The sequence below is a fragment of the Ornithorhynchus anatinus genome, chromosome 5 (genome assembly GCF_004115215.2).
Source record: "Ornithorhynchus anatinus isolate Pmale09 chromosome 5, mOrnAna1.pri.v4, whole genome shotgun sequence".
NCBI lineage: Eukaryota > Metazoa > Chordata > Mammalia > Monotremata > Ornithorhynchidae > Ornithorhynchus > Ornithorhynchus anatinus.
In genome coordinates, this window is record NC_041732.1 from 86,390,777 (window position 1) to 86,412,819 (window position 22,043).

General features: G+C 43.1%; 1 long non-coding RNA gene across 1 annotated transcript in view; it reads left to right on the forward strand.

Annotated features, from left to right (window-relative positions):
- The first annotated feature begins 2,689 nt into the window (after positions 1 to 2,689).
- LOC103170634 overlaps positions 2,690 to 22,043 on the forward strand; it is a 158,441-nt gene continuing 139,087 nt past the window's right edge. Inside the window, exon 1 of the long non-coding RNA XR_003759847.1 lies at positions 2,690 to 2,796. This is a non-coding gene — a long non-coding RNA (uncharacterized LOC103170634). The remainder of the gene's footprint in view (positions 2,797 to 22,043) is intronic.

The window sequence follows — 22,043 nt, forward strand, 5'->3', positions numbered from 1 at the left end:
AATCTTCCTCTCTCCATGTGCTTTGCCATCCTCTTCTCCCTTTCTTTTTCCTCAGATGAGTTACTGTCTATTCGGGAAACCCTACCCAAATGTGAATACACATAAAAAAATGTGAGAGCCTCCCCTTCTCCCATTCAGATCTTCCTGACTTCTTTACTTCTTTTTCTTTTTTTTCTTTACCTTCTTGGTTGCCCACTACCACCCTCTCCCCAGCTTTTTCTTCTCTCTTTTTAGTGCCTCTCACTGCCTCTTTGTTTTTCTGTTTTGTCTCTCAGTCTCCTGCTATTGCTCTCTGAAAGAAGCAGTGTAGTCTAGGAGAAAGAGCATGAGCCTGGGAATCAGGAAAGCTGATTTCTAATCCAAGTTCCACCACTTGGTTGTCACTTAAATTCTCTGTCTCAGTTTCCTCATCTGTAGAAAGGGGTTAAAATACCTGTGCTCCTTCCCTTCCTCTTAGACTGGTAGCCTTTTGTGGGAAAGTGACTGTGTCCAATTACCTTATATTGTATCTAAGTCAAGACTTAGTGTTTCACGGGAGCAAGCACTTACTAAATAAGATTATTATTGTTAACACTATTATCTCTATCTCTCCCACCCTCTCTTTCCTTTCTTCTTTAACTCCTCTCCCCTTCCTCATACAATATATTTATAGGAATTGGAGGACTCAGAGAAAATTATGACAAACTAATAATTATAATGTTGGTATTTGTTAAGCGCTTACTATGTGCAGAGCACTGTTATAAGCACTGGAGTAGACACAGGGGAATCAGGTTGTCCCATGTGGGTCTCACAGTCTTAATCCCCATTTTACAGATGAGGTAAGTGAGGCACAGAGAAGTTAAGTGACTTGCTCACGGTCACACAGCTGACAAATGGCAGAGCCGGGATTCGAACCCATGACCTCTGACTCCAAAGCCCGTGCTCTTTCCACTGAGCCACACTGCTACATAGCAACCAATGTTAAAGAGAATGAATAGGTTACAGTAGACTGCCTACAAAGAGAGCTCTGAGAAAACCTCACTATTGCTTCAGTGGAAAATAGAAAAATGCAGTCCTTTCTCTAAAATCCTTCTTTCCCCTACACATATGTACACACATGCATGTATGTATATAGACATCATATATATATATTGAGTTCAAAAGAAGTGAAGCAGCATGGCCTAGTGGAAAGAGCATGGGTCAGTCAGTCAAATGTATTTATTGAGTATTTACTATATGCAGAGTACTGCATTAGGCACTTCAGAGAGTAGAGTATAACAATATAACAGATATTCCCTGCCCACAACAAATCTAGAGGAGTTTGGGAGTCAGAGGAGCTGGGTTTTAATCCCAACTCCCCCAGTAAGCTCCCCACTTGACTATACTGTTCACTGTGGGCAGTGAACATTGTGGTGAGCCCACAACAAACTGGCTTATTGTCACAGTCACAACAAACTGTTTGTGATCCTGTGAACAACACGGAAGAGACTTTACTAAGCCACTTATGGGATCTACATGAGACAGGTGATGCTGGCCTGTGGAGGCAGAGCATGGAGGGAGGCATGGTTTTCACTCCCTGTCCTACCCAGTAATGCGTCTGGACCCATCAGTGACTGTCAAGTAGAGCCCCAGCTGTGACACCTAAAGCAGATAAAAGTTGCTTGTTTAGAATAAGATGGGGACACCTGGAGACAGCATAACAGAAGGACTAGGGGTATACAGAGAAGCAGAGGGAAGCACAAGTAGGAGAGTAGTATTTGGAAACAGAAAGAAGCAGTATTAGCAGAATGGGCTCCTTTGACGCTAGACCGGTATTGGACCCTTGGTGGAGTGAGTGTGTGTTTGTGTCACCCCCTTGCATGTTGGTAAAACTAAGTAAAAAACTTCACACATTAACCTTGGTGACTAGAGGTGTGGTTTGATTTTTATTATGTGTCACTAAGGCTCCCTTGGTCTAGGAAGGTCCTGGTAGGTATGAGGGGAGGTGGGGGGCTGCTTGTGATAAATGTCTACCAATTCTGTTGTACTGTACTTTCTCACGCAGTTCAGTTCTCTGAGCACAGTAAGTGCTCAATAAATACAATTGGTTGACTGATTCTGTTGTGTGACTTTGAGTAAAACACTTAACTTTGTGCTTCAGTTACCTCATCTGTAAAATGAGGTTTAAGACAATAAGGCCCATGTGTAACATAAACTTTGTCCAACCTGATTAATTTGTAATGCTTAATACAGCGCCTGGCATGTAGTCAATGCTTAACAAATAAACAGTGGCCTAATTGATAGAGTGTGGTCCTGGAAGTCAGAAGGAACTGGATTTCTAAATCTGGCTCTGCCAATTTTCTGTTGTGTGACCTAGGGCAAGTCACTCAACTTCTCTGTGCCCCAGTTATGTTGCCTGCAAAATGAGGACTAAAGACTCTGAGCCCTATGTGAGACGGGCCTAAACCTCAGTGCTTAGTACAGTGCCTGGCACACAGCACTTAACAAATACCATTTTAAAAAATACCATTTAAAAAAAAAAATCATGGCCATAAAATGCTCCAATGCCCCACTTCACCATCTCCCCTGGGTCTTGGCTCCATCTGCCATGCACTTACAGTGCTGGTAATTATGTTCCCCACACAGCAGCTCTGCAGGTGGGACTCTGGGCTGCAATCAGGGAAAACCGTATCTGCTCCCAGCTGGGTCTTTCTAGGGCAGCTTGCTGTCTTTCCCCACCGACCCCGTTCTGTCAGTTTAATTCTGTTCACTTTGTTCACTGGGAGGATTAAGCTCCAGGGCCAGGGTGAGTCTCAGCTGGAGGTGGAAGGTGTCTCGGTAAGTGATTGAAGTGCCTGGCTTGTGTATCCCTCCTGCCTCGTTCCCCACCCTGCCCCTTCTTACTCTTCTGACTGGAGCTGGCAAGAGAAGAGTAAACATTTGTTCAAGCAGCAAATTGCCTGAAAACACTAGGGAGGAAAAGGAAAAGATTTCCCTCCAACCAATAGTGTCACTTGGGGGAAAGGATTTTCCTATCTGGGAACCGGACTTCAGGGCAGCCGTGACCTCTTCCAACTCAAAGCATCAGGAGGCATTTCAGGGGTGAATGACCATCTCTGAGGGAAGTGGTGGAGAGAAACTAAAGTTATTTCATTCCTTTTTCCTTTCTGAAGATGACTTAACCAAACAGAGGAGTAGGCTTTTCTTTTACCCTTGCTTTTTCTTTAGCATTCTCTGGCAAAAAATCCTTCAGTATTAAAAGGAAAGGAGGCGGGGACCATATCTAGTCTGTGTCCAAAACATTTTCTCCAGTACCAATTACAGAGATTTGAAAACAGTAAATCATTGCTGCTGTTGCTAGTGAAAGTGATTCTGTAGTTGAGTAAGCAGTCCTAGGAAAAAAGGTTAGTGAGCCAATTAATCAGTCAAGCCATCAGTAGTATTGATTGACTCCCGATTATGGCTAGAGCACTGTGCTAAGAATGAGAGAGTTCAATAGACCTAGGAAACATTACTCCTGCCCTTAAGAAGTTTACAGGATACATTTTACAGAAAGGTAGACATTTAAAAAATTCCTGAAAAGTGGTTGTTATATAGTACAAAGGTACTCATGTGAGTTCTAAGTGGGAAGAGGGTTAAGTCCCTGGATGTGCTCAAGTGTTATTAGTATGGCTTGTGAAGTGGAGGGATTAGAAATTAATCAGAAAGGCCTCCTGGAGGAGATGAGATTTCAGAAGGTCAAATAGGGCTCACCTTACTCTCAAGGCTACTCAAGATGTTCAATCATTTACTGGGAGCTTACTGTGTGCGGAGTACTGTACTAAGAACTTGGGAAAATACACATTCCCTGCCCACAGTGAGCTTACACTCTGGAAGGGAGGGTTTGTAGTTTGTAACTACTATAGAAAAAATACATATTTGGAGATTCTTATCCTTAAGAATATCTCGATAATAGTGATATGGCCTTTCTCAGAGCCTTCTTTGAGAATGCACTATTATGCTGATGGTGCTGACACTGTCTACTTACTGCTCAAGAGACCGAATCTCAGGACAGAGATTTCTTCCTAATCACAAGCCACACCTGCTCACTCTCCCCTGATGAGTTATCCTTGCTTGTCTCCCACCATATGCCAGCCTGAACTCTCTTCCTCTCGAGCCTACCTCCCCTACCTCATTCTCATCTCTCATACTGTCAATCTTTTGCTCCCTCCCTCCCCTCTGCTGGGAATTCCTTCCTGATCCACATCTGGAAAGCCCCTTCTCTCCCCATCTTCAGTGCCCTTCTATAATCACATCTCTTCCAGGAGGCTTTCCTAGATTAACCTCTCAATTTCCTACCCTATTTCTCACCTTCTGCCACTCTCAGGTTTTTGAGTACTCACTGCCACCAGATCCCCAGAATTTATATAATGAATCTTTAGAGTCTAGTGCTTCCCCCTCTCTGTAGAATGATTTTAGTGCTTGTCTCCCTCATTAGATTGTAAGCTCCTTGTGGACAGGCATCATGGTTACTCATTCTATTGTACACTCTTCCAAGTCATCCAATCATATTTTTTGAGCACTTACTGTGTGCAGAGCACTGTACTAAGTCTTCCCAAGGACTAGTAATAATATAATTATGGAATTAAGCGCTAACTATGTGCTAAGCCCTGTTCTAAGCACCGGGGTAGATACAGGGTAATCAGGTTGTCCCACATGGTGCTCACACTTTTTCCCCATTTTACAGATGAGGTAACTGAGTCCCAGAGAAGTTAATGATGATGATGGTGTTTAAGCGCTTAGTATGTGTAAAGCACTGTTTTAAGCTCTGGAGAGGATACAGGTGATTCATTCAATAGTATTTATTGAGCGCTTATTATGTGCAGAGCACTGTACTAAGCCCTTGAGTTGTCCCACAAGGGGGCTCAAAGTCTTAATCCCCATTTTACAGATGAGGTAGCTGAGGTGCAGAGAAGTTAAGTGACTTGCCCAAAGTCACACAGCTGACAAGTGGCAGAACTGGAATTTGAACCCATGACCTCTGACTCCTCAGCCCGTGCTCTTTCCACTGAGCCACGCTGGTCACATAGCAAATAAGTGGTGGAGCGGCATTAGAACTCTGACTCCCAAGTCCGTGCTCTTACAGTGCTCCATGGAGGGAGTAAATGCTCTATAAATACTCTTGATTTATTGACTATACTTAGGACTGTTTAAAGATGAGTGGAGTGGTGAGAGGGGCCGTCATGCTGGGCTCTGAGCCAATTGTGATGAATGTCAGGCTCGGAGTGAGGTGGGTACAAGGCCCCTCCAGAGCCACAGCGGGTTCTTGGCCGCCGGTGAAGAATATTCTAGTCTGGATCTGTGATTCCTGGCAGGAGTCGATGCCGTCCTGGGACAGGAATGGACTGGCAGCAGTGGTAACAGTCCCAGCCTGAGCAGGAGAGAGCTGTGAAGGAAACAGTGATTCAGCAGCACTGCACCCTCCTGCCACTTCATGCCCCAAAGCATCATAGGTCACATGGGCCTGGAGGGCCTCCTGGACACTTTAGCAGCATATGGCAGGCTGTAGAGTCCCTCAAGGGTCCTTGTGTGATGTCTAACAAGTACAGCTGTCTGGGCTTTGCACCACCATTCATTCATTCAATTGTATTTATTGAGCACTTACTGTGGGCAGAGCACTGTACTGAGCGCTTGGAGTGTACAGTTCTGCAACAGACAGAGACAATCCCTGCCCAACAACAGTTTCCCAGTCTAAAAGAAGCAGCATGGCTCAATGGAAAGAGCCTGGGCTTGGGAGTCAGAGATCATGGATTCGAATCCCAGCTCTGCCACTTGTCAGCTGTGTGACTGTGGGCAAGTCACTTAACTTCTCTGTGCCTCAGTTACCTCATCTGTAAAATGGGGATTAAGACTGTGAGCCTCACGTGGGACAACCTGATTACCCTGTATCTATCCCAGCGTTTAAAACAGTGCTCTGCACATAGTAAGCGCTTAAATACTGACATTATTATTATTATTATTATTAAAAGGGGGAGACATCAAAACAAGTAGACAGGCATCAGAACCATCAAGATAAATGGAATCATACATATACACATCATTAGGAGAAGCAGCATGGCTCAGTGGAAAGAGCACGGGCTTGGGAGTCAGAGGTCACGGGTTCTAATATCGGCTCCACCACTTGTCAGTTGTGTGACTTTGGGTAAGTCATTTAACTTCTCTGAGCCTGTTACCTCATAGTAAAATGGGGATCAAGACTGTGAGCTCCACGTGGGACAACCTGATCACCTTGTACCCCCCCCCCCCAGTGCTCAGAACAGTGCTTTGCACATAGTAAGCGCTTAACAAATGCCATTATTATTATTAATAAAATAGAGTAAAATATATACCAGTATACACGTGCTGTGGAGAGGGGAAGGGGGTAGAGCAGAGGGCAGGAGAAAGGGGAAGGGGGAGGGAAGGAGGGACAGAGGGAAAGGGAGGGCTCAGTCTGGGAAGACCTCCTGGAGGAGGTGAGCTCAGTAGCACCTTGAAAAGGGGAAGAGAGTTAGTTTGGCAGATGGGAGGAGCGAGGGCATTCTGGGTCAGCGGTAGGAAATGGGCCAGGGGTCGATGGCGAGAGGGGAGATCGAGGCACTGTGAGGAGGTGAGCAGCAGTGGAGCTGAGTATACAGGGTGGACTGTAGAAGGAGAGGAGAGAGGTGAGGTTGGAGGGGCTAAGGGGATGGAGAGCTTTGAAGTTTTTGTTTTGTACAAAGCTTGATAGGTGACCACTGGAGGTTTTTGAATCGGAGAGTGACATACCCAGAGCGGTTCTGACTCTTCTATTATTGAAGTCCTGGATGGTCAGAAGTTTAGTTGGTTGCCATTTCTGATTCAGCGAATCCTGAGAAATCATGATGAATGACTTGAGCCCCATCCACTTTTCCTGCATATATCTTGCAGGCTATTTAACTCTGGCAGTCAGTAAAAGGCTGCATAATTCTTACAATTCTGGTAAACCTTAGCTCTGGTGATGAATTGTGGATCTCAATATCTGGTGACATGAAAAATGAGTAAATCTTTCTGAAAAAAAGTAGATATTAATTGACATCTATTGATTGTCATAAAAGACTGCACTTATGTGACCTGTGCAGTGATAGTGCGATTTTTCATTGAAACAGGGATAAAGTGATATGGTTCATTTGTTAATATAGGAGTAATTGCATTGGGAGAATGATTTATATAGAAATATATTTTCATGGTTTGTAATCTCTAAACACGCAAACATTCCTCAACACTGTTTAATAATTGGTGGAAAATATCAACCCAATTTTGAAGGATAGATTTTGATATGATCACAAAGGAGTCCCCACAAATTAATCGTTCAACCATTCGGTACATGTATTGAGTGTTTACTGTGTGCAAAGCATTGGAAGAGTACAGCATAACAGAGTTGGTAGATGTGACCCTTGCCGTCAAAGAGCTTACAGTCTTAATGGGGGAAACAGGCATCAAAATGAATTACAGGTAGAAGTGCTGAGTCTTAAGTCATAGTCATAAGTGCTATGGAAGTGAGGGTGGATGAATAAAGGGTAAACTTTTGACTGCAAGAGCAAGATGTGGAATACCACACACATAGAAGACTTAATTCTTTCCCACAAAAAGCTTCAGTCTATCAAATACATTTCCTGGTATGGGGAAAGTCACCAGTAAGCATAACTTTAAATTTTGTTAATCAAGAAATTTTATTCAGTACTACACTGAGGCACACACAACTGAAGGTTGTCATATTGGTTTGGATTCTCATCTCCCTGCAACAATCTGTCAGTCACCTGAACTAGGGAGATTTACCAGGATACTTAGCCTTACCCTTTCTGAGTTAATAACTTTCCCTTCTACCATCCTTCATAATGGGTAAAATCTGCTGGAAACTATGGTGATGGAAAACCGGAGACCCTGGAGGTATGTTTAAATGAGCACAACACTGATATGAAATATCAAGGAAAACACCTTTCCTCCACATCTGTCTCTTGGATTTCTGCAACTGATCTGTCGAGTGCACAGCCTTGTTTGACACTGACATGGCAGGTTGGATTGTGCTTGCAGGGGGAAAATTTGCTGATGGTATGTATACCAGGGGAATCATTGCCCTGTAATGGAAAATGTCCAGGTTATAGCAAATGAACATGAATGTCAAAATACTGATCTGTAACACGAGTTATTCGGACAAATCCAAATTTCCACGTGTTGATTTCTTTTGGGGATGTGGGTGAACTCAAAACTAAATGCAGAAAAATAATAATAATATTGAAGTGCTTACTGTGTGCCAAACACTGTTTTAAGTGCTGGGGGAGATACAAGGTAATCAGGTTGTCCCACGTGAAGCTCACAGTCCTAATCCCCATTTTACAGATGAGGTAACTGAGGCACAGAGAAGGTAAGTGACATGCCCAAAGTCACACAGCTGACAAGTTGTGGATTAGTACCCACGACCTCTGACTCCCAAGCCCATGGTCTTTCCACTAAGCCATGCTCCTTCTCTAGTCCAGAAGCAGCATGTCCTCGTGGATAGAGCAAAGGCCTGGGAGTCAAAAGGACCTGGTTTCTATTTCCGGCTCCAACACCTCCCTGCTGTTATCTTGGGCAAGTCACTTCACTTCTCTATGCCTCAATTACCTCGTCTGTAAAGTGGGGATTAAGACTATGAGTCCCATGTGGGACAGGGACTGCGTTCAGTCTGATTAGAATGTATTTACCCCAACGCTTAGAACATTGCGTGATACATTCTAAGCACTTAACAAATACCTTCATTACTATTATTATGAGAGGCATTTGACTAAATCTTTGAATAAGTCTTTCCGAACACGCAACAATTAAAATACAAGAAACTAGCCTTTGAAGGGATTAGCTGTCACCCATAGGGATTCACTAATTCTGTTTGCTGAGTACTCAAACGCAAAGATTAAATCAGATGTTAGAGGTTTCTTTCTTCTCATTTTTCTTTTTCTATTTGGACCTTCCCATTATTTTTCTTTTCACCTCAGTGGGATTCTAGGAAATGAGCCTGAGTCTCCCTATAATAAATTGTTCAAGAGAAACCCTGGACAGTGTGGTATGCCCAAGGAAGATTACTGTAGTTAATTTACCAAATTTCTGCCTTAACCTTCAAAACCTATGAAGAGACCATGACAAATAGTTGCTCAGATACATGAGGTCTATAATGAAATTCCTGAAGAGTCCAATAGGGCAGGCTGATGGGCAGGGTTGGAGGAAAAAAATTCAAGTCAACAAAAATATATCAGAGAAAACCACTATCTTCCTTTCCTCTTCCCTCCCATCACATGGCCTAGTAGACAGCACTAGCCAGTGAGTCAGGAGGATCTGGGATCTAATCTCGGCTCTGCTATTTGCTGTGTGACCTTGGGCAAGTCACTTCACTTCTCTCTACCTCAGTTACTTCTTCTGTAAAACGGAGATTGAGACTGTGAGCCCTGTGTGGGACAGGGACTGTGTCCAACCCAATTACCTTGTATCTATCACAGCACTCAGTACAGTGTCTGCCTTCATCATCATCACCATGGTGTTGCTGGAATGACTATTTTATGTTCTCTCCCTCCCCTGTGCTTCAAGTGCCTAGGCACATTGATAATCATCCCTCCCCTCTCTTCATAGTTCTGTGTCTTTAGGCTTATACTCTTCTGTATTATCTGTCTGTAGTTTATTTTCATGACTGTCTTTCCAACTGTACTGTAAACTTCTTGAGAGCAGGGATAATGTCTACCAACTTCATGGCACTGTACTCTCCCAAGCAGTTAGTACAGTGCTCTGAACAAAGTACTCAAATACCATCGATCAATTATCATTTTTAGTTGGCCTGGAGAGACTGTTAAATATTTGTGTACTTAGTTCATTCATTTACTTATTCAATCATACTGATTGCAGGTTTACTGTGTGCAGAACACTGTACTAAGCACTTGGGAGAGTAATACAATATGACAAATGGACACATTCCTTGCCAACAATGAGCTTACCATTTGGGGAGTGGTGGGGAGTGACAGACATTAATATGAATAATAAATTACATATATATTAGTGAAGAGGGGGAGGACATTTTGTTCTTATGGTCTATAAGATGTTCATGGGAATGTGAAATTCCCAAGTAGGGTATTCATTTTTCTGGCCTCAGTCATAGGCATTTTCATGAAATGTTGCTTCCTTCCTAAATAATCATAGCAACCCTCTGTGCCTCCCAGTCCCTCTTCTTCCCCCCTCCCCACCCCCGGGGCAATAGGAAAGAGAGGAGGGATGGGCAGGAGTCAGAGGTCAGTCACTTAGTGTCTGGGCTGAAGCCATAGTCCCAGGCTAATGAATTGAGGTAATGAATTGAGGCTTGGACAAGGTGCTTAAGGTTATTCAGAAAAAAAACTTGGTCTTTCCCTGTCCACCCTACCTCATCCCAGGAATATATGCCTTAAGGGGAAAAGAAAGCCAGAAAGGAGATTCAGAAGGGCTGAGAAGGCCCCAAAAGCAAGGTCCTCAGGATCAAACATTCCTAAAGTAATGAGAAGGGTCTCTGTGGTTGGGACTGCTGAAACCTCCTGGAGAAAACTGGGTTGAGTATAAATCAGAGACCAGAATAGACTGGCAGGCAGGCAGAGAAGTAAGCTTCCCCTCAAATACAATGCATATTTTGGTGGGTTTTTCCCTAAGGCCTCAATGTTATGCCCAAAATTTATATTGTGAAGCTTGAGTGAAAAACAAAGCTATTTGTGGAAGCTCATGAGGGTCATGTGAACCTTTCAATTTCTTTGCCTTAACTGAAAGAAAACTGCACAAATCATTTTAAGTGAACCAAATGGGGTTATGGGGTCATTTCTTTGCTGAATCTTAGACATCTAATTATTATCCTGGTAAAGCTATTGAGACCCAAATGATTTTAATATGAGTTTATAGAAGCCAATACTTATCTGTGTGTATGTGGTAAAAAAGTTTGTTTCAAATTATTTACATTCAAGTTTGGAACTGATTTGCATTTACTGGGAGGTTGAGGATTTTCCAAGATTAAGGAAATCAAACTTTCATTTAATGGATCAGCCTCTACTTTTATCATGGTTCTCTTCTGCTGGGTAGCATATGAGAGGAGAATGAATGACAGGTAGTTATCTAAAAGCTGCTCTATGGGGAGCTCCAGTGATAAAACGATAAGCCAAGTGGAAAGGATTAAATACTCTGAAGGCAGAACAAAGAAAAATCTCAGTCGATTGCATGGCTGTAGAGAGTAGAGAGACAGCTGATGACAGGTCAATCTGGTGTCCCACAGTTGATGCTCCAGTGCTTAGAACAATGTTTGAGATATAATAAGTGCTTAACAAGTACCATAATTATTATTGTGAGGAGGAGGAATAATAGCAGTAAGAGGAAGAGATGTGATGTTAGTAGTAGTAGGTAGCAGTTTTATTTATAAAGCACACACTGAGTGTAATTCATTGTAATAACTTGGGAAGTGAGAGAGAACTGACATACTCCCTTTGCAAAAGGAGACAGACATCAACTTATTTAAAAAAGAGCATGTAATCAAAATAAATATTTGGTTGTAGAGATTCAGCAGTTTTGTTTGAAATTTTAGTGCTTCAGTCTCTCAAGTCTACACTAGTAAGTAGAAAATTGACACAATTACCTGAATAATTCAGACCAAATTGATGTCATCTGAACTATCCCAACATTTGAAATATAAACTTTTTTCCAATTCTCAAATGACTTGGGTGTCTAGCTGCTTTATATTAAAAGATACCTGTGGGCTTTCCTGGAAATTTGGGATTATAACTACAGATATATAGGTATTTAGTAGAATATTGTATCTCCGGTTTTTGAAGTTGAACTCTCATAGTATTCTTCAGTTTGCATATTGCAACTAATTTGATTTTAAAATATTTTGAGTTTTTCTGATTAGCGATGCTACTGAGGGAGATGTCTTGAATTTTATTTTCCAGTTAAAACTGTTTTTTCATGGGTTTCCCTGTTTAACTTTCACAAAAAGTACGCATGGTGTTTTCATTTCTCCTGTGCTTCCTGAACCTGTGTTTGGGTAAGTGGATGATGAGTTGAAATTTTACTGTCTTTTCTGAAAAATTGTTATTTTTCTGAGCACTTCCTGAACAATTACAAAGGAGGGAGTGAGAATCATTCAATCAGTAGTATTGAATGCTTACTCTGTGCTGAACACTGTACTAAGTACTTAGAATATAATAGAGTTAGTATTATGGTATTTCATAAGCACTTATGTGCCAAGTATTAAACTGTATCCTGAGGTGGATACAAGCAAATTGGATTGGACATAGTCCCTGTCCCACATGGGGCTAACGGTCTCAATCTCTATTTTACAGATGAGGGATCTGAGGGACAGAAAAGTGAAGCAACATGCCTAAGATCATACAGAGGAGACATGGTGGAGTCAGGATTAGAACCCATTCCCTTTTGTCTCTCAAGTCTGTGCTCTATGCACTATACCATCAAGTAAAGTTTGCTTGAACCCTGCCCTAGAGGAGTTTATGATTTAGCAGGGAAGGTGGTTGGTAAAATGGATTACAAGTAGCAGGAAATAATATAGTACAAATATTTGTACCTAAGTATGAGTAGGGGGCATAAGTATCCAAGAGTTTAGGTGCCACAGAATGGCAGAAGGAGCATCTGGGGGTAGGATATACCCCCAAAGCCAACTCTGTTTTTATTGTTGTCTCCCAAGCATTTAGTGCAGTGCTCTGCACACAATAACACTGATTGACTGATCAATTGATGGGATAAGAGAAGACCTCAATCCATCACCATAGCAACAGAGGAAGAGAAATTTGAAGCAGCTGGGAACTGATTATCATGAACCTACAATGATTCAGCAAACCAGACTGGCAAAACTGTGTACATCCCCCATTGGTAGAGTGGTAAGTCGATCATATTTCCTGAGCAGTTACCGTGTGCAGAGCACTGTACTAAGTGCTTGGGAAAGTACACTATAACAACAAACAAACACATTTTCCACTCACAGTGAGTTTATAATCTCTAGAAATGTTTACAGTCTAGAGTAGCCTGGAGTCAGTTAGAGAGGATGGGATATACGGCTGGGCTACTTCCCAAGACAGGCCATCTGGGCTTACAGTCCATTTGGCAATACAGTTGAGAAGCATCACTGCCTAGTGGATAGAACATGAGACTGGGACCAGAGGACCTGGGTTCTAATCCCTGCTCCGCCACTTACCTTGGGCATCTCTCTTCTCTGTGCCTCAGGTACCTCATCTATAAAATGGGGAATAAGATTGTGAGCCCTGAGTCCAACCTGCGTATCTTGTATCTACTGCAATGCTTAGTGTAGTGACTATCTTATAGTAAGTGCTGAACAAATTCCCCTGCAAAAAAAGTTTTGCTTACTTGAACCACAAACTCCCCTTTCTGTTCCTCAAGAGGGTTGATCATCTTTGTCGTCATCAACAGTGGAATTTATTGAACACTTACTGTGTGCAGAGCACTGTACTAAGTGCTTGGGAGAATACCACAGAGTCGGTAGACAATGTAGAGGGGAAGAAAGAATTTCTATAAATTATAACATGATTTGTAGGAATGTACATAAGGGCTGTGGGACTGAGGGTGGGGTGTCCACTGGGAGTTCCAGCTAACATGAACCTTAAAGGACATTCAAAGCTACAAGGTGGCCAGCAGAGGAGGAGCCTGTACAACAGATTATGGAAGTGACCATAGAGATAAGAGGAGAATCAGCAGAAGACATTTTTTTTTGTTTGTTTCCTTTTAATAATATTTACTTAGCACTATGAGTCAAGCACTATTCCGAAGTTATGGTAGATACATGTTAAATAGGTTGGACACAATCCCTGTCCCACATGGGGTTCACAGTATAAGGCAACAGGAGGAAGAAAGGGCATTGAATTTCCTTATGTGTAACTTAATGTCTGTCTCCCCCTCAAGACTAAGCTCCTCTCCTGAATAGTTCTCTCCCAAGCACTTAGTACTGTACTCTGCACACAGTAAGCACTCATTAAATACCACTGATGGACTGACTGATAAAAGCAAACAAAGATAATATAGAAAGCCTTCCAACATCAAAATAAAACAAGTTTCAATTCCTTTTTTGATATTTCCTATCACATTTAGCGTGTTGATTTTGGGCTTCAAGGCGTCGCCAGCTGCTTCCTCCTGGGTAGCGGCCCCTTACTCCTGCCCTGCTTAAGTTCAGACATTTTGCCCTTCTTCCCTCCCTAACAACCATCTTCAACCATTTGACAACTATTCGATGTCCAATAGCTTCTTCCCCACTGCTTTCAAACTTGCCATGTCTCCCTTATTTGAAAAAAAAAAATACCCTCCCTTGATCCCACTGCTCCCTCCAGTCATTACCCCATCTCCCACCTACTATTCCTCTCCAAAGTCCTTGAGCAAGTTGCCTATATAAGCTGTCTTTAATTCCTCTCCAATTCCCTCATTGATGCCCCCTCCACCCCCCACCCCACCCCCCAATCTGGCTTCTGTCCCCTACGCTCCACAGAAACCACCCTCTCAAAGGTCACCAATGATCTCCTTCTTGCCAGATCTAACAGCCTCTACTCCATCCTAATCCTCCTTGACTTCTCAGTTGCCTTTGACACTGTGGACCATCCCCTTCTGGAAACATTATCTAACCTTGGCTTCACTGACTCTGTCTTTTCCTGGTTCTCCTCTTATCTCTCTGGCAGTTCATTCTCAGGGTCCTCCTCTGCCTCCCGTCCCTAACTTTGGGGGTCCCTCAGGGTTCAGTTCTGGGTCCCTTTCTATCCTCCATCTACACTCACTCCCTTGGAGAACTCAATTGTTCTAACAGCTTCAACTACCATCTCTCTGCAGATGATACCCAGATCTACATTTCCAGCCCTGATTTCTGATATTGATGATATTTGTTAAACACTTACTACGTACCAAGCACTGTTCTAAGTGCTGGGTTAGATACAAGGTAAGCAGGTTGTCCCATGTGGGGCTCACAGTCTTAATCCCCATTTTACAGATGAGGTAACTGAGACACAGAGAAGGGAAGTGGTTTGCTCAAGGTCACATAGCAGACAAGTGGCAGAGTAGGGATACTCTCCCTCTCTGCAGTCTCATATTTCCTCTTTCCTTCAAGACAACTCTACTTGGATGTCCTCCCACCACCTCAAGCTTAACGTGTCCAAAACAGAACTCCTTTTTTTTTTTCCCCCACCCAAAACTGTTCTCCCCCTGACTTTCCCATCACTGTAGATGATACCACCATCCTTCTTATATCACAAGCCCAAACCTTGATATTATTCTTGACTCCTCCCTCATTCAGCCAACATTCAATCCATCACTAAATCCGGTCATTCCCACCAACACAAAGTCGCTAAAATCTGCCCTTTCCTCTACGACCAAACTGCTACCTCATTCATACAATCGTGTGTCCTATCCCACCTGGATTACTCCATTAGCCCCCTTGCTGACCTCCCAGCCTCCTATCTCTCCCCACTCCAGTCTTTACTTCACTTTGCTGCTCAGATCATTTTTTCTACAAAAACGCTCAGGGCATGTCACTCCAGTCTTCAAAAACTTCAGTAGTTATCCATCCACCTTTGAATAAAACAAAAACTCCTCACTATTGGCTTTAAAGCATCTTTCCCCCTCCTCTAAGAGGCCTTCCCAGACTAAGACCCTCCTTTTTTCTTCTCCCACTCTCTCCTGCATTGTCCTGACTTGCTACCTTTGTACTTCCCCACTCCCAGCTCTATAGCACATATATATCTGTAATTCATTTATTTGTATGATGCCCCTATCCCTCCCTCTAGACTGTAAGCTCTTTGTGAGCAGGGAATGTGTGTGTTTATGGTTGTATTATACTCTCTCAAGCGCTTAATACTGTGCTGTGCACTCAGTAAATATGATTGAATGAAAACCTCCCTATCCTCAGAAAGTGCTCACAGTCCTTCACTCCATTGCATGTGCTCTTCTCCTGAATGCCAACAGCATCAGCACTTTGAACAGTGCTTTGCACATAGTAAGTGCTTAACAAATGCCATTATTATAACCATGGTATTTAAGTGCTTACTATGTGCCAGGCACTCTATTAAATGCCTAGGTGATTATAAGCAAATGGACAGAGTCCCTGTCCCGTGTGGGGCTCCCGAGTCTCGATCCTCATTTTACATATGAGGTAACTGAGGCACAGAGAAGTGAAGTGACTTGCCAAGGTCACGCAGCAGACATCTGTTTTCTAACCTGCACCCTCCTCTCCCTCTTTGGGCAAAGTGCACATACCGTCCATTCTCCTCCATTAAGCCTTCTATTGAGGAGGAGGAAAAAAACATTCAGGGGAGGGAGGAAAAACAGGGAAGGGAACTAGATAAGATGCTTAGATTGCTTTAAAAAATATTCAGAGACAGTAAGAATAAAGAACAACATAAGCATTTCTTTTACTTGCTTATATGTGCGGATAAGTGTTCTAAGGCAAGGGTGCTTCTTCGTGCACCATGTGTTGCAAAAAGGTCTCCAGTTGAGATTTTCTTTTTCCATTGAATATTACAATACAGTTCAGTACTGCCCTCAAACTCTAAATGCACTATACTGTGAATTGTAATAGAACTGTAATGACAGAAAGTAAAAGAACTGAAAATACAGGAAAGTGAGAATCACTTAGATTGCTGCTAAATGAACTTCAAGTGAGCCAACTTAATAGACGCAAGGCTGCAAAGGGAAAATTGAGCTTGAGTTTATTATGCATTCTCAGCGGGTCAGAGGTCAAAGGTTTAGACAGTCTCCCTTTTTGATGAGAATACATGGAAACTGCCTGAAATGTTCTAGAGTAACAAACTTTTACTATTCTATGCTATAGCTAAATGCTGGAGGATGTGAAAGATGTGTGGATTTTTGTGTTTTAAGAAACAAAATGAAACTGATAAGGACAACTGGTAGAGAAGCAGCGCGGCTCAGTGGAAAGAGCTTGGTCTTGGGAGTCAGAGGTCATGGGTTCTAACCCTGGCTTTGCCATTTGTCAGCTGTGTGACCTGGGACAAGTCACTTCACTTCTCTGTGCCTCAGTTCCCTCAGCTGTAAAATGGGGCTGAAGACTGTGAGCCCCATGTGGGGCAACCCGATTACCTTGTATCTACCTCAGCGCTTAGAACAGTGCTTGGCATGTAGAGCTTAATAAATACCAAAATCATTATTATTAACTGGTCTATTCTCTGCTACTTTGGGTGGTGTGACTCCTACCCAGTTTCGAGGTAAAATCTTTGAAAACATGGTAACAGTTTTCCAAACAGAATCTGTCATCAAGCAGAGAATGTGACTACCAATTCTCTAATTTTTAGACTGTACTCTCCCAAGTGCTTAGTACAGTGTCCTGCACACAATAACTGTTCGCTAAATGCTACTGATTGATTTTTTTGGAGGACTTACACATACATTACAGCAGTCTCTTCAGATCAAGAGCTAGAGGAAGTGACAAGGTTGGGTCACCTAAAAGACCCTCAGGACTGTGAGGTTTGGTGAATGTCACAAAAATGAACTGCTTGCAGTGAAAAGTGTCAAGGACTACCAATCTCATGTCAGGAGATGAGGAAAAGTGGGGCTTAGTCTGGGAAGGTCTCTGGAAAGAAATGTGCCTTCAGTAAGGTTATGAAATGAAAGAGAGGGGTTGTCTAGTGGATTTGAGGAGGAGAGGGTGTTCAGGGCAGAGGCAGGATGTGGGCAGGGGTTGGCGGTGACACAGGTGAGATTGAGGCACAGTGAGAAGGTTAGCACTAGGACCGAAGTGTGCAGGCTGGGTTGTAGAAGGAAAGAAGCTAGATGAGGTAGGAGGGGGCAAGGTGATGGAGTGTTTTAAAGCTAACAGTGAGGAGTTTTTGTTTGATAGAGAGGTGGATGAGCAACCAATGGAGGTTTTTGAGGAGCAGGGTGAAGTGTCCAGAATATTTTTGTAGAAAAATTATCCGGGCAGCAGAGTGAAGTATGGACTGGAGAGAGACAGGAGGCAGGGAGATCAGCAAGGAGGCTGATGCAGTCTCAACCCCCATTTTACACTTGTAGTAACTGAGTTCCAGAGAAGTGCAGTGACTTCTCTAAGGTCACACAGCAGACTCATAACAGAGTTGGGATTAGAACCCATGATCTTCTGGCTCCTAGGCCCATGGTCTATCCACAATTCCATGCTGCATCAACTGATCCTTATGAGGGCCTGGAAAGAGCTCCTGCTCCCTCCCCTCCTGTAGTCCCATGTGTCAATGGGGTCGATGGAGTGAGCAGCAGCTCTCTGTGAATGGTCAGGAGAGCTCCCGGCTGCAAAGGCCCAGATTTGGGTTTCCCCTCCTGAGGTCCACTCAGGGTTCACCCCCACATGCTCAGGCAGCTTGAACTTTCCCGGAGAATCCAGAGGAAATGGCACACATTCTCTTGTCAGTCTGGATTCTTTCCTCCCGAGGCTTGTGGAAAACCCAGACTCCTTTTTTCCCAGAAGCACCCCCACTCACCAGGTTGGGCCAACTATAACTTAAACTATGAGAAGACTAATCATTTTGATATTATAAAGCCCACAGTGGTCATATCATCTTAAAGGATGATGCTTAGTAAAGCAAAATGTTCCAACTCATCATGGAACTGTACAAGATTATCAGATCCCAAACAATCCAATGTGTGATATGTTAAGCTTAATTCCTGGACCACTTTACATTTCACCAGCTGCCACTCTTCTGGGCAAAAATGATCTATGCTACTGACAGTGAGCTATCAGGCACTCCTTAAAGAAGAGCTCTGCAATCCATTATTAGCTCTTAAATCATTAGTTCAGTGTATAGCAGGATCCAATTTGGTCATTAAAACACTGAGCATCATCAGGAATAGGATGGAAAACCAAAACATACTATGAAATCATGGCACATAATAACAATGATAATAAATGTAGTATTTGTTAAGCATTTGCTATTTGCCAGGGACTGTACTAAGCACTGGAACTGTTATAAGCAAATAGGGTTGGACACAGTCCCTGTCCCATTTAAGGCTCAGAGTGCTAATCCCCATTTGACAGAGTAACTGAGGCACAAAAAAGTGAAGAGACTTACCAAAGGTCACACAGCAGACAAGTGAAACAACTGGGATTAGAATCCTGGTCCTTCTGAGTCCCAGGCCCATGTTGTATCTACTAGGTCATACTGCTTCTTTGTGCATATCTGCACCAATAATTTCCATGGGTTTGTCTCATTTTATTATTTATCATTCATTATCCTTTATTATTATTATAATACCTGAAAAAAGGTTGAAAGAGGTGAATTAAAAACCAAGAAAAGGAAAACTTAATTACACAGCAGGTTTAGATAAACTAAGGTAAATCTGTCAATGACAGAATTTTTGACTATCAACAGATTCCATTAATATATAAATTGTAAGCACATGTAAAACAAGTATATAAAATTATCACAGGAAGTTATGCAGGACAAAAACATAACTGGCTTCAAAGATTTGGAGAAATTCATCAAAGGGAAGTTCACAATAGGATAGTAGGTGGATTTGAGGAAAAGTTTGGACTGTTGGACAATTCCTTTCCAATTTATGGACCGCTGTTTGGGATGGCAACCATCTCATTCATAATGGATATAGAGCATGGACCTGGGACCCAATCCTGGCTCTGCCACTAGTCTGCTGTGTGACCTTGCAAGTCATTTTATTCCTCTGTGCCTCTGTTACCTCTTCTTTAAAATGGGGATTGAGACTGTGAGCCCCACATGGAACAGGGACAGTATCCAAACCAATTTTCTTGTATCCAGCCTTGTGTTTAGCACAGTGTCTGGAACATAGAGCTTAACAATTATCATAATTTTTAATTTCTTTTCTTTTGAGACTCTTGTTGCCAATGTTGGAGGCAGATTCTTGGAGTGAATGGACAATTGGCCTAGCCCAGAAATGACATTGCTCATGTCCTCCTTTCCCATAGTCATATGAAATAGGTTCCCTGGAAGTACTCTGAGCTTGTCTACGAGAATTGACTTTTCCTCCTCAAACTCTTTTCACTCTACCTAACATTTACAAAAAAAAAATGACCTCTGTTATGGAGTGTTGAGTAAATATTTCCTCTGTGAAGATATTCTCTTGGGGTGGAGAAAAGACAACTCTACTGGCTTTGGCAAGAGAGAAACAAGCTGTTGTTATGGATTTTCATGATTACATAGCGTTTAGAATTCAACCTCAAAAATTGCACTGTATTGATTCTTGTAATGGACAGCTTAGAGGGTTAGAAATAAAAATAAAGGCAGTGAATTGGACTATGTTTCTTCACTATTGACCTCACATTCTCATTCCTGTAAAACGTTTATAGGTAATGTCCTCAACACTTTGAGCTAACAAACCTCACTGTTGGTGAAAAGGTGAGGCTTCCACTACTGATGAATTGGGCAAGTAAATATACTTCAGTCAGTAGTCCATTATACTGATTCATTTGCCATATGTCAATCAATCAATTTATTGAGCACATACTCTGTGCAGAGTGAGGTATTAAGTGCTTGGCAGAGTACAGTATAACAGTTGGTAGATACAGAAGAACCTTACAGTCTAGATGGGGAGATGGGCATTAATATAAATATATTCAATTACAGATACATACTTGAGTGTTAAGGGAGGGGTGACTAAAGGGTACAAATCCCAGTGCAAGTTCAATGCAGAAGGGAGTAGAAGAGGAAAAATGAGGGCTTAGTTGGGGAAGTCCTCTTGGAGGAGCTGTGTTTTTAATAAAGCTAATGAATATGAATCCAGTAGATGAAAGCCCATTCCGTTGCAGGGACATTGCAATCTTCTCTGATGCCTTATTTGCATTTAAAGTAGAAGCTTCCTATCTTAGTGAAGGGAAACTGAGAATTGAGGATCTTTGTCAAGAACTTGGATTAGAACACTGCATCTCATTTCATTCATTCAATAGTATTTATTGAGCGCTTACTATGTGCAGAGCACTGTACTAAGCGCTTGGGATGAACAAGTCGGCAACAGATAGAGACAGTCCCTGCCGTTTGACGGGCTTACAGTCTAATCAGGGGAGACGGACAGACAAGAACAATGGCAATAAACAGCGTCAAGGGGAACAACATCTCATAAAAACAATGGCAACTAAATAGAATCAAGGCGATGTACAATTCATTAACAAAATAAATAGGGTAACGAAAATATATACAGTTGACTGGACGAGTACAGTGCTGTGGGGATGGGAAGGGAGAGGTGGAGGAGCAGAGGGAAAAGGGGAAAATGAGGCTTTAGCTGCGGAGAGGTAAAGGGGGGATGGCAGAGGGAGTAGAGGGGGAAGAGGAGCTCAGTCTGGGAACGCCTCTTGGAGGAGGTGATTTTTAAGTAGGGTTTTGAAGAGGGAAAGAGAATCAGTTTGGCGGAGGTGAGGAGGGAGGGCGTTCCAGGACCGCGGGAGGACGTGACCCAGGGGTCGACGGCGGGATAGGCGAGACCGAGGGACGGTGAGGAGGTGGGCGGCAGAGGAGCGGAGCGTGCGGGGTGGGCGGTAGAAAGAGAGAAGGGAGGAGAGGTAGGAAGGGGCAAGGTGATGGAGAGCCTTGAAGCCTAGAGTGAGGAGTTTTTGTTTGGAGCGGAGGTCGATAGGCAACCACTGGAGTTGTTTAAGAAGGGGAGTGACATGCCCAGATGGTTTCTGCAGGAAGATGAGCCGGGCAGCGGAGTGAAGAATAGACCGGAGCGGGGCGAGAGAGGAGGAAGGGAGGTCAGAGAGAAGGCTGACACAGTAGTCTAGCCGGGATATTACGAGAGCCCGTAATAGTAAGGTAGCCGTTTGGGTGGAGAGGAAAGGGCGGATCTTGGCGATATTGTAGAGGTGAAACCGGCAGGTCTTGGTAACGGATAGGATGTGTGGGGTGAACGAGAGGGACGAGTCAAGGATGACACCGAGATTGCGGGCCTGAGAGATGGGAAGGATGGTCGTGCCATCCATGATGATAGAGAAGTCTGGGAGAGGACCGGGTTTGGGAGGGAAGATGAGGAGCTCAGTCTTGCTCATGTTGAGTTTTAGGTTGAATTTTAGGTGGCGGGCCAACATCCAGGTGGAGACGTCCTGGAGGCAGGAGGAGATGCAAGCCTGA